The sequence below is a fragment of the Bombyx mori genome, chromosome 18 (genome assembly GCF_030269925.1).
Source record: "Bombyx mori chromosome 18, ASM3026992v2".
In the NCBI taxonomy this organism is placed as follows: Eukaryota; Metazoa; Arthropoda; class Insecta; order Lepidoptera; family Bombycidae; genus Bombyx; species Bombyx mori.
Window position 1 is genome coordinate 10,671,170 of NC_085124.1, and position 12,613 is coordinate 10,683,782.

General features: G+C 36.1%; 1 protein-coding gene across 1 annotated transcript in view; it reads right to left on the reverse strand.

The window, feature by feature from the left end:
• Positions 1-11,911, reverse strand: part of LOC101737500 (G-protein coupled receptor moody) — a 129,836-nt gene extending 117,925 nt beyond the window's left edge. The window contains exon 1 of the mRNA XM_004928377.5: positions 11,545-11,911. The gene's annotated coding sequence lies outside the window, so the exon portion shown is untranslated. The remainder of the gene's footprint in view (positions 1-11,544) is intronic.
• Positions 11,912-12,613: the final 702 nt, after the last annotated feature.

A 12,613-nucleotide genomic window follows, 5' to 3' on the forward strand; every position in this document is an offset into this window, starting at 1 on the left:
AAATCTACGAATTTGGAGTTAGCGTAGTGTTCATTGGAGGCATCGATTTGCAAATAATAAGGCGACTAATCGTAATTCGTCATTTTTCTTATGATTTATGGAAAATTGTACGCGTGTTAAAGGCAATTGACAAAAGAAAGCTACGAAAATTTACAGTTAGAAACAGAAATCATATTATCACAAAGGGACAAAAACGCGGAAAACACACACAGAATTTACTGAATCGCATTATAATATCTAACTCAGTGTTTCTTTCGGAATTCGTTGAGTAAGTCTGAGGTTTCGCTAACAGCGGTATTAAGGTATAGTCGAGAAAGAAATCAAGGACATAGCACTATCTATCTTTGTCTCCCACATTCCGTGAATTAGGACCACGAACTTCCAGACATCCAGCAAACACATTATGATAAAATCATGACATAGTAAAGACAGAATATAGAAGCTCTGTCAAACGTTGGGATTATAATTTAAAATAAAGTAGGATCAGTTGAGTTTTGGCGGGGTAAAAAGAAAAATGAAAAGAGATTTAAAAGAGGAAAATTTTATAATAAGTAAAACTTCTTGCTGCTAATTTTGCATTCTTTTAGTAGGCATATATTTACATATATTAGAGCATAGACGAAACCTTATTAAGATTGCTATGAGTTCTATCTTAGATAAAGTCGAAGTCAGTGTTGAAAATGCAAGGAATTTTCAGTGTTTAAGTTTATCTATTTTCTTTTGCAGGCAAGATTACCTACTTGATGGGTTTTAATTAAATTTATGAGTTTCATCTTAATTATGGCAGCAATGTAGACCAAAATGGCGTCTGATAAAAAGAGTAAGCAAATGTAATTAAAATAATTTGTATAGCTTAAAATATATAAAAAAAAAACAAAATGAACTAATAACAATTAATTTTATATTTTTTATTGTATTAAAACTGGATATTGGAGCGAAGTATTAAATTATTGTATTTACATCGATTTTTTTATGCGTGTGCAATCTTTCAAGTTAATCAAATGTTTTGAAGTCAACAAATACACATATTATACATACGAAGCTAATAAAAGCATTTTAAAGGAAAATCTATAATATGTACTTTTCAAACCCGCTTCTACGAAAATGAATCTCAAGCTTAAGTCTTTTTATTATGTAACGACACTAGCCCAATATTATACCCGAAAACATTTCTTTACGTAATATCTTCACTTACACTTATTGTGGTAACAACACAATGTTCTTTCACTTATTTCCGTCTTCATTAGACCCACGAAGTCTGCACATTATCTCAAATACTATAATACACTATCTACTAAATGAATAATGTGGGGAAAGGTTCGACGTTCTAATACAATAGATGATCTATTTGCCAATATGGTAGAACTTTTGCTATTAATTTATTTACACATATACGTATTGATAGGTCTGAGTTTAATTCGTTGAACATTATTATTTGAATGATTTCCATTGGATGTAAATAATTAATAATAATAATAGTAATAAATATTTACTAACAATCACGCCACGTTAACTGGTCCCGTGATAATTTCGTAAAGAACTTGTGTTACAGGTACCAGATAACGGATATAAATGTAAGATTTTTATTATACACATACATATATTTAATATGCATCCATAACCCTGGAAAAGACATTTATATTTATCATACAAATATCTTCCCTTTGCGGGATTCGAACCCGCGACCCCCTTTTATAGACGGCCGTTTGAATTGGACAATTGTTTTGACTGTAAGACAGTTATTTTTAGCTTGAAGGTAGACGGTGATACAATTATAAGTCCATTGGTATTATAAGCAGGAATGAAATGAACCGAGTTAATTGTATTTTTTTGACAGCGATAGTTGAAAATAGTGCGACATTTAAAAGGCTATAGACTATGGCTATCTATCAAAAGACATAGGTAGCAGGTCATAGCGCTCGGGGTATTATTTTTTTTTTTTTTTTTTTTTTTTTTTTTTTTTTTTTTTTTTTTTTTTTTTTTTTTTTTTTTATGATTGAAGGATTACTGGTGGCCCGGAGGCCTTTCCAGTTTCACCAGGTCAGGTGGGCGAGCAAAGGCTCAGCCAGGAGGGGTGGGATTTGCTAACAGCTGCCCGAGCGCCTCCGAAGGAGACCTAACAACTCAAGAGTAGCTGCTTCGCGAATGAATCTACTACCGGATCGGAATCGCGACCCGCTGAGAATATCCGGCGAGAAACTCAGCGAGCTGATTCATGGGTTAGGTTGCACGGCGAACTCTTTGTCGAGTTCGACGAGTACGGTTACCGAGGTCCCTAAGCCTGCTCCTAGAGCTGAAGGCGTCTAGTGCAAAGGTTATTGGATCTGATGGATCTGTAAGGACGTGTCTAGGGCGTCGACGGTGACTGGCTCCTGCATGATCAGGATTCAGGGAGTAGTCAGCGGCGGCTACGATAAGGCGATTATCATGACGCATAGCCTTATCGAAGTACCGTTCCGACGCTGACTTCATGTATTTCTGTATAGATTCGAGGCCCAGGTCGTCGTGTAGGTCAACGTTCCTCACGAACCACGGAGCTCCGACGGCTAACCTGCAAAAGCGGGATTGTAGAGATTGAAGGGTGTCTATGTGTGTGCGGGCCGCGTGAGCGAACACCACACTCGCGTAAGTCATGACGGGCCTTATGCAAGTTTTGTAAAATGTCACCTTGTTCCGAAGGGACATTTTACTCCGCTTACAGATCATGGGGTAGAGTCTACCGAGAATAAACGCGGCACGGTCACGGACTGATTTTATATGCGGGCGGAATGTCATCGATGCATCCAGGGTAACGCCCAGGTACTTGACCTTCCTGGCCCAGGGTATGGATTGGCTAAAGAGAGTAATCGGGGGTGTGAGATTCCTCCTCCTAATACGGGAGGAAATCCGTGTGGAGCTTCCCTTCTGAAATAGCACCGCAGTACTTTTCGCTGGGTTGATGTCTATGCGTCATTTTCGGAACCACTGTCCTAGGGCTAGGGCTGCGCTCTGAAGCTTCTTCGCGATTAGGGACTTGTTTCTACTGGAATAGTAAACAGTCGTGTCGTCAGCGAATAAAGCTAAATGGGTCGGCGGCGACCGGGGAATATCGTTAACGAATAAGCTAAATAGGAGGGGTGAGAGGACAGAGCCATGTGGGACTCCAGCTGTGAGAGGTCGTGGGGAGGAGCGGGTTCCCTCGACTCGATATCGAAAAGAGCGGTTCGACAAGAAGTCCCGTATGATGAGCACGAGACTATCCGGCACACCCATGTTGAATAGTTTGAAAATCAAACCGTTGTGCCAGACTTTGTCGAACGCTTTTGCGACGTCAAAGAAGAGAGCTCCCGTGTATAACGGTTTTGGTCGATTAAGCCCCACAAGAATGTGCTCCGTGAGGCGGTGCACCTGGCTCGGGGTATTCTGATGGACACAGTCCATTCCTCAGGTTTAGGATTCTAGAAAGAAACTATATCTGAAAGTGCACTTGTTTAAATTAAATTCATGTGGGTGTGGGTCAAAATGAAATCACTATTTCTTGGGTTTAGCTATACTTTTTCTTTTTTAATTTCTTATCGAGCACATTAAACACATCTTACTCATAATGGCGGCGTCGTGCGAGAGAGAGAGATAGAGCTACATCCGTCCCTTTCACGCAGCATGCGTTCAGAATCCTTTCACTCGTTCAGAAATGTTTTACAATAATTAGAAATGTTAATAATAATTAAATCCTACATTCATCTATCTCCCGTTATCAGTGTTAATGCGTTGAAGTTGCCCAGTGTTAAAATTTGTGAAGGCAGCTTCATATTACGCACACGCTAAAAAATTGTACCTACACATTTTGAAGAGCACGATGCGAGAAAAATATAATAGCGTGCTAACGTAACCAAATTAGATTTAATTTAATTACGCTCTTTTGAAGGAATATTTACTCTGTATATTCGACCTGTGATTTGTGCAAACATCTTAATAATGTACCTTATGTCTTTCTTTTTTTAATGTGCTGGAGAATGCTTGGGACTCGTTGGACAGAACACAGAACCAACGAATCCATTCTTACCGAGCTCAAGATTCCAATGCGCCTCAGCACTACATGCGCGCGGAGGAGTTTCGAGTTCTTTGGACATATCGCCAGAAAGAGAGGTGACAATCTGGAAAAGCTGCTGGTAACAGGCAAGGTATGTGGGAGAAGGCCTAGAGGCAGAAATCCAATTCGCTGGTCGGACCAAATACGCTCGACTCTCAATACCTCAGTCCACGTTGCTATCCACACAGCCGAGGACAGGCAGGAATGGCGCAAGATAATGCAGGAGAAAGTTATTAGAGGAGAACATGACCCTCGGCACTGAGGATTATCGATGCAAGGAGGAGGATGTCTTTTTTGACATGTTATCTGGAGTGAAAACATTTTTTTTTTAAATTCAATTTTGTTTTATTTATCGTGAAATCTACGGAATGTTAAAGTCCTTCTGTCAAATTTAATTCTGTTGACTGGCGTCTTGTATTTTCTCCGTAGGTTCCGGAGTAATAAACGCCGATCTGATAATAGGCACATAAAAAGTAGTGATGATTTACTGCCCAGATAAAGATTTAACGACTATTGACAGATATAGAAGGTCTGTTAATGTTCATCCTATAAGTATATATCGCAGGCAGTTTAGATAAAGAGTTTGAGGGCTGAATGAGAGTAAGCCATAAATTCTATTGTACACTTCAATAGTGCACAGCTTAATTGTTCAATTAGAAAAAATCGGTACCTTCTCGCGGGATTTGAACACCGGCATAGTGGCGTTGGTCGATACGAAACAATTCAATTAACAATACCTCAGAACACGCTGCGTGGGATAAATAGCGAAAAGGCAAAGAGAAACGTAGTCTCTCTGTAGATAAATAGAGTGACTGGTATTTGGGAGCTCCAAATTAGAGATGAGATCATCGACGCGAGGCCGGAGCTGTGCTTAGCATAAGCATATTTGGGATTTTAAGGTTTTTTTTGTTTTGATGAGCTCATAGCCCGCCTGTTGTTAAGTGATTACCGGAGCCCATCTACGATGTAAATGCCCCCCCCACCTACCGTGGGATATGAGTTCTAAGGTCACAGTATAGTTACAACGGCTGACCCACCCTTCAAACCGAAATTACTGTTTCACGGCAGAAATAGGCAGGGTGATGGTACTTACTCGTGCGGACTCATAAGAGGTCCTACCACCAGTAAAGGCTCTAAGTATTTAAATTTCGAATGATTGCGAAACCACATCCATAAGTCAGCCAAAGTGAACCTTGTTTACAGTTTGAGCGTTACGTAAGCCAAGGGAGGTCCGGAAATTGGATCCGACTTACATTTCCACTCGTAGTCCAAGACCACAAATATTGCGTATTTGCTGACTATTTTGAGTGTATTATACTCTAGAAAACTTGCTCTTTTATAAGTCCAGCCTCAATATCTCCAAAGATATTAGTTGAAGAAAGTTAGAAGAGAAGTTAATCATTATGTAATATCTACGTTTTTCTTTATGTTATCGATTGTTATGAGATTTTGGTTTGGTCTTTATCAATTTAAATCAATATTAAGTGTATAATCTATGATTTAAATGTCAACTATTATGTCAAGTATACACAACACAAAATAATCTGGGGCAAGTGTCATTCTAGCTATGTTCCACTTTCAAATTTAAAACAAAATCATTTGTGAATTTTAAATGTTTTTCAAAAACTCGTCATTATTACGTATTAAAACATTAATTCATAATATGTAGTTCTCAAATTACGCAATGAACATAAGCATAAAAATTTCAAACGAGTGATCGGGAATCTGAGATGTGTTATAAATATTATGACGTCAACTTTACATAGAATATGATTGTAGGTTGTATTAGTAAAGAGAAATACAAACATGTAATACATACAGCAATATTTAAAAACGTTTTTGTATAAGGAGCCAAGTTCAACTATCTCGCGACAGATTTTATTTGATCCAAGCCCCATACGACTTACTAACTAACTACTGGAGACCAATGAAGGATTTATTTAAGCCCTAAAATAAAATTATTTTGAACGAAACAAAGACATTTGTGATTCCCGGATCAACATCGCGAGTATGGCCGGGAAGCTCCATTGTTCCGCTTTAGTTGAATTATTTAGTGCCGCTGAACAACAAAGCAGTTAAAAATTAGCGACACTCCGAAACTTTATAGTGCTTGAAACTTTTAATGTTAGAAATGAGTTAGTTAATGCGTCAAGTTACGTAAATATTTCAATAATGAATTAACCGGTGCGTGAGAACGGGCCAAATCACTAAAACGAAATGCGAATGCGCTCGTCATTCGCGGTATATATGTATGGACTTTCATTAGCTCGCCGACAGTGGTCGGTTAGTAGACATTAAGTTATTTTTTTTACCGTTTATACAAAACAATGAATGTCGTGAGAGAGTTTTTGTTTATTGTACTACAGAAGTGAACAAGCTCATGATCGTGACTTCATTGTAAGTTTGGGGCGACCGTGACTTTATTGTATACCAGCTATGCTACTCTTCAAACCTTTTGAAGTCACCAAGGCCTAAAGTATGAGATGCTGAGTTCAAACAGTTGGATACCTACCACCGACTTGCCTATTTCTGCCGCGAAATAGTGCTATATTATAGAATTACAGACCTCATGCCTCATACTGTGGGGTAGCTGCTTTATAAATCTCATATATAACGACTGTTTCACCCTTCAAACTGGAATGGATTACAGATTCGCGGCATAAATGCGCAGGGAGATGCAACCTACCCGCGTAAGCCCACAAGGTGTCCTACGTGAAATGAAATGGTGGGTATTATCTAAATTAAGCAATCAGCCTGTACCTATTTTACACTACACTCCATGCCAGCAGACATATCACCATTAAAGGGCGATAAGTGATCTCGGGAGTTTAATGAGAATGTGGATCTTTTACATATTAGCGAAAGTCACAGCGAAGCGTGGCTCGAAATGACTAGTAGTTTAAGAAATTTTACATTGTATGCGGTGGCGTAGCAGTACCGTGCTATGTTTGTATTACAGATTTGCAAGATAATATGAAGTCTTGACGTTTACTCTCGGTTGACAGTCAAACTTAACATAAATGACTTGTGGAAAACTCTTGCGTAAATTACGCAATCAGAATTTTTACGTTTGTAACAATTGCAAAGTATACGTAAACATACTTTGGAATTTGATTAGAAATGAAACAAAACAAACCTTGTTTTTGTTAACTTATGATTGGGAATTCGTCAAAGGTTACTAATGTATTTCATTGTATTCATGTAATGTATTTCATGTTTCAATGTAATTCATAAGTACGTATTCACGAGTAATGTTACCGTCATAAAACATTGCTGACAATCATAGCGTATGTTGAAATCATTCTCTATGCGAAAGAGAGATTGAAAAATTCAATTTTTATTTTTTAATTGTTTTTTTTTGCTTAGTTGGGTGGACGAGGCGGGCTACCTGGTGTCAAATAACATCTACCTATTTAACTGTAGACATCTACAACATAAATGCCTCCACCTTTAGAGAAGAGGTCTCAGTTTTAAAAGCACAACGGTTGCCCCACTTTTCAAACCGAAACGCATTACTGCTTCATGGCAGCAATAACCAAACGTCCTACCAACAGTAATTACGCAAGTTTTAAAACTTTTACTGGTGGTAGGACCTCTTGTGAGTGGGGCAGCCGTTGTAACTATACTGAGAGGTTAGAACTTATATCTCAAGGTGGGTGGCACATTTACGTTGTAGATGTCTGTGTGCTCTAGTGACCACTTAACACCAGGTGGGCTGTGAGCTGGTCAACCCATATAAGCAATAAAAAAAGAAAAAATTTGGTGGTCAAATTTTTATTACACAATGTTATTCCTTCACGGTGGAGGTCAATCGTCAACATTTGTCAAGTACGTATTTCGTTAGAAAAATGGGTACCTGCCTGCGGGATTTGAACACCGGCACAAGCGCATCGCTTGATACGACTGCACCGGGCATCTTATCGTTTAGGCCACGACAACTTCAGAATGTTTTAACCCGTAATGTAATGTTAATTTGTTCACTTGAAAGTGAAACCGTTGATCCTGTGCGTCATCTGATTTTTATATTATGTTACATTGCGTACAAAGCAAAAAGGCGTTAATAAAATTATATACTACTAGCGACCCGCCCTCGCTTCGCTTCGGAAACATTAAAACACACATGAAACCAAAAAAATAAAATAAAAAAAAAATCAAAAAAAAGTAGCCTATGTTCATCAGGGACAATGTCGGCTTCTAATGGAAAAAGAATTTTTCAAATCGGTCCAGTAGTTTCGGAGCCTATTCGAAACAAACAAACAAACAAATCTTTCCTCTTTATAATATTAGTATAGATGGTACTAAATGTATAGGTTGCACGAGAATTTGTTTATTTGATTTCCAGTAAGAGATCACTGTCGTTTTCTGGAACCAATTTCTCACATCTGATGGGAGAAGCTACTATTTTTATTTCTTGAAATAGATTGCGCTTTCACTGGAACCAATATATTGTCAATTTAAGTTTAATTAACCGTTGATTAGTGTCTGATCAGTTGTTCGGTATGCTTTTCTAGTTCTAAAGGTTATGAAATAGAAACCTTAATGGTATATTCGAATCCACTATATGAAGAAAATTATCTCCATTCAGTTTTTTTCCCAGCTAATAATTCTTGGAATCGGTCTCTCAAAAGCAGCAAGTTGCTGTTGAGAGTCCTCACAAATAAATTTGAGTCTTATAGATGAAGTAACTATTGAGGCGATCACTAGTTTAGTTGTTGAGAAGGCTAAAAGTTATTTATAATTTGATTGGTAACTTAGGACGTAGATAAATTAGCAATTATTCAGCTAATAATCATTTACCGTAGAATTTAATGCTACAACAACTCGAGAGTGTTTTGACAGCAAATAATATAACTGCATTAAAATTCTAGGTACAAACTCGGACTGCCATACGATGAATAGCAATTGGACGCTTTTTTAATTAATATTAATGTCATGAATGAATGGATTGATAATGTTTGAACATAAAAAATATTGTGAATGATTTTTATATGGATAGGATTTAGCATAGATTGGGTCTTTTTTAATTACTGCTGATTCTCAAATCGGCTATATTTGGTACATGTGGTCCATCGTATTTCTTAGTTTAGAGATTAAACAATTAAAATTCCAAAATTTATTGGATCATATTATCACACGAATAACAAACTTTTACATAATTTATACGTATCATTAAATACTGCATTTACTTCTGATGCGGGCTTTTGTCTTTTATCTGTTCGTTTCTCAAGATTAAAGATTGTCTTAATTTAACGATTGGAGCTCTTTGTCTTTTAGTATGTACTTTCCATTTTGAAGATCGTTATGTGCAATTGTTTATGTCTAGAGAAAAATAGCATCTGAACATATTACGCTTTAAAAATTTATATTTATTAATAAGCTAGAAAGAAAACGCAATTAAATTTGTATCTTATACCTTTAAACGAGCAATTCTTGTATATATATAAATATATAAATCTGAATCTCGGAAACGGCTCCAACGATTTTCATAAAATTTAGTATACAGGGGATTTCGGGGGCGATAAATCGATCTAGCCACGATTTATTTTCAGAAAATGTTGTTTTATTCGTGTTTTCAATAATCAACTCTTCCCGACATCTATTGGCGAGTAATAATACTATTTTTCTTAATTGAGGGCAACTAACCGCTTTAAAGACACAACAAGATGGCGATATATAAAAAAAAACCGGTCATCGTCTTGTGTGTAATAAATTTCGAGAATGCGCAATAAATATAATTTTTCTAGAAGCTAAGACGGTAGTTGGCACAATAATGGAATGTCAACAAATAAAATTTTATTCGTATTTGAATAAGAAAACTTTAAAGTATTCGACACATCGGAATTAATACTATTGTAAGGTTTGTTGTAAAATAATTAAATTTGTTAATGTTAAGACAATTTTCGGATTGTCAAATAGCAACACTGTTGGTGGGAGCAATTACAGTAGTGGGGACGTGACATAATAAAAAAGGCGGTAGTCTGAAAAAACGGGACAGAAATCAGTGTATACGGTAGTGAGCAGATGTCTAAAGATTGTAAAAGTGGAGTTACAAATAAAGCAATACAGAATTAAGTAAGCTACTGCAATCTGTGTATTATTTCCTGACTGTTGGAAGTGGAGGTCTACACTATGTCAATAGAAAACGCGAAATCAAACCGTAAAAGTAGTTTTAATTACGTCTACAATAGGTTAGGTTTCAAATGCAGTTAATATAGTTCTTGAAATACCCGCTTATCAAGCAATCTATATATATATATATATATATATATATAAATGAATTGCTGTTCGTTAGTCTCGCTAAAACTCGAGAACGGCTGGACCGATTTGGCAAATTTTGGTCTTGAATTATTTGTGGAAGTCCAGAGAAGGTTTAAAAGGTAGATAAATATGAAAATGCTCGGAATTAAATAAAAATAACAATTTTGTTTTTCCTTTCATGTGTCACCCGTCGAACGGATTCGTTTTGTTTGTTTTAAGTTTATTTTAGACAAAAGTTTAGTACTTTTATTTATCGGTTGAGGCACTACGAAGTCTGCCCGGTCAGCTAGTAGGCAATAAAAATGCTAGTAAAGATGAAGGCACAATTTATTACTGTACATTATATCTGTTTGAAGTCATAATTATCTGTGAACTCGGTACCACTGAATTTCAGTACTTAAATGCGTTATCTAAGCATTCAGGTAGGTGCACGAGGAATCCCGTTACCTACAGAAACTGATTCGAAAATTAAATATTGTTGTGAAATTATCAAACACTTAAGCGTAACGTACATGATTAACGTGTGTTACGTAAAAGATAAATAGTAAAAAAAAGATACTTCAAAAAATGTAAAAATTCATTTCATATTTATCAATTTTAAAATTGCGCTACCAGTACCTTTTTAATAAAGCCTTAAATCTTAAAAAAAATGTAATGAACTGACCTTTACAGTATGAAAATGGACAAAAGCAGGAAAAGCATAAGCCTTCGTCGGGTTTTTAATAATAATCTTTAAAAAAAAGAATCATGAAATTGAATATTAAATTCTACTTGTTGAATATTAAGAAACGGATTTGGTTTTATCATTTAACTTATATTATTTTAAAGATAATACTGCAGTATAATATTGCACATACATTTGCAAGATTTTTATCGAGTATCAAAACCTTTGAAAGCAAAGGAATTAAAAAAAAGATTGAATATTTTTGTTGTTGTTTTGTATAAATAACAAAAATAACGTTTTGCCGAAAAGCCGTTTTTATAGATTCAATAATCTACTATTATTTTAGAGTAAATTCGTTCTTAATAATAAAAAAGAGACAGTCTAACATTTTTGTCAACTGATTTTTATTTATTTAAATAATTTGTGCAATTCTACAACATTCCACGATAAAAATTTAAACAGACATTGCTAATTTCAATGAAATTAAAGCTTTATTAAAAAAAGTAAATAGTCTACAATTGAAATAATATAAATTGTTCAAGTTACCGCTTACTTGAGTCATTCGCCTCTGGAATTCTATTTCTTAACTCAGTTCGGCTTCCGCCCGATCGCACAGGAAACTGATAGTCAATGCATAAATCACAGCAAAGAACCACCGAACGATTGTTCTCAAACTTTTATTTTAATGTTTTGACGGAACAACAGTTAATATTTGATCAACAAATTGATACTCAAAGTCACGTCCTTCTTTGTTAAAAAAAACAACAGTTTTGAAACACTTTTCACTTGATAAAAACTTTTTTTTTTAAATGATTATTAAAGAAGTTAAAAAAAGTCGAAGTTCGTGTCGATGTTGTTTACGCGCGCTATAGTTCACGATGAGCGACACGTCTTACATCGACGGCAGCCACCAGTCGACTGGCACTTTTCTTCAGTCCGACTGAAAATACAAGCACATGGTGGGTCGGCCTTCGTTTTTATGAAACAGCCTCTGAGTCGGGTCGTTCAACTCTGAGGGATGAGCCAAGTGCTCTTGCCGCGAAGGCGTCTGATCCTGCCAAATTATAGAGGCCGTTTCAATTAAAATTGAAAAGGAAGTGATTCGATATCCAGATTCTTGAATTTTATTTAAGTTTTCTTGTTTTAGTTTGATTTTTAGGACACTTCTATAAAGAATTCAGATCTGTTTGAACCAATTGCGATCAAATTTCAAAAGAAGATAATGATCATTAATATTTATTTTTATTATTATAACATTACAAGAAGCCCGACGCTCATGTCACCTGGAATTTAAAGCTGTAAAAGCCATTTAATATCGACCTTAAGATTAGAGTTTAAAATTTCATTTCACTCAACACTTTCACTCACTCAACATTTTCACTTAACAACAACTAATATGTTAAAAACGTAATGAAATACGTACTTAACAAATGTTCACGATTGACTTCCACGGTGAAGGAATAACATCGTGTAATAAAAATCAAACCCGCAAAATTAAATTTGCATAATCACTGGTGGTAGGACGTCTTGTGAGTCCGAACGGGTAGGTACCACCGCCCTGCTTATTTCTGCCGTGAAGTAGTAATGCGTTTCGGCTTGAAAGGTGCGGCAACCGTTGTATA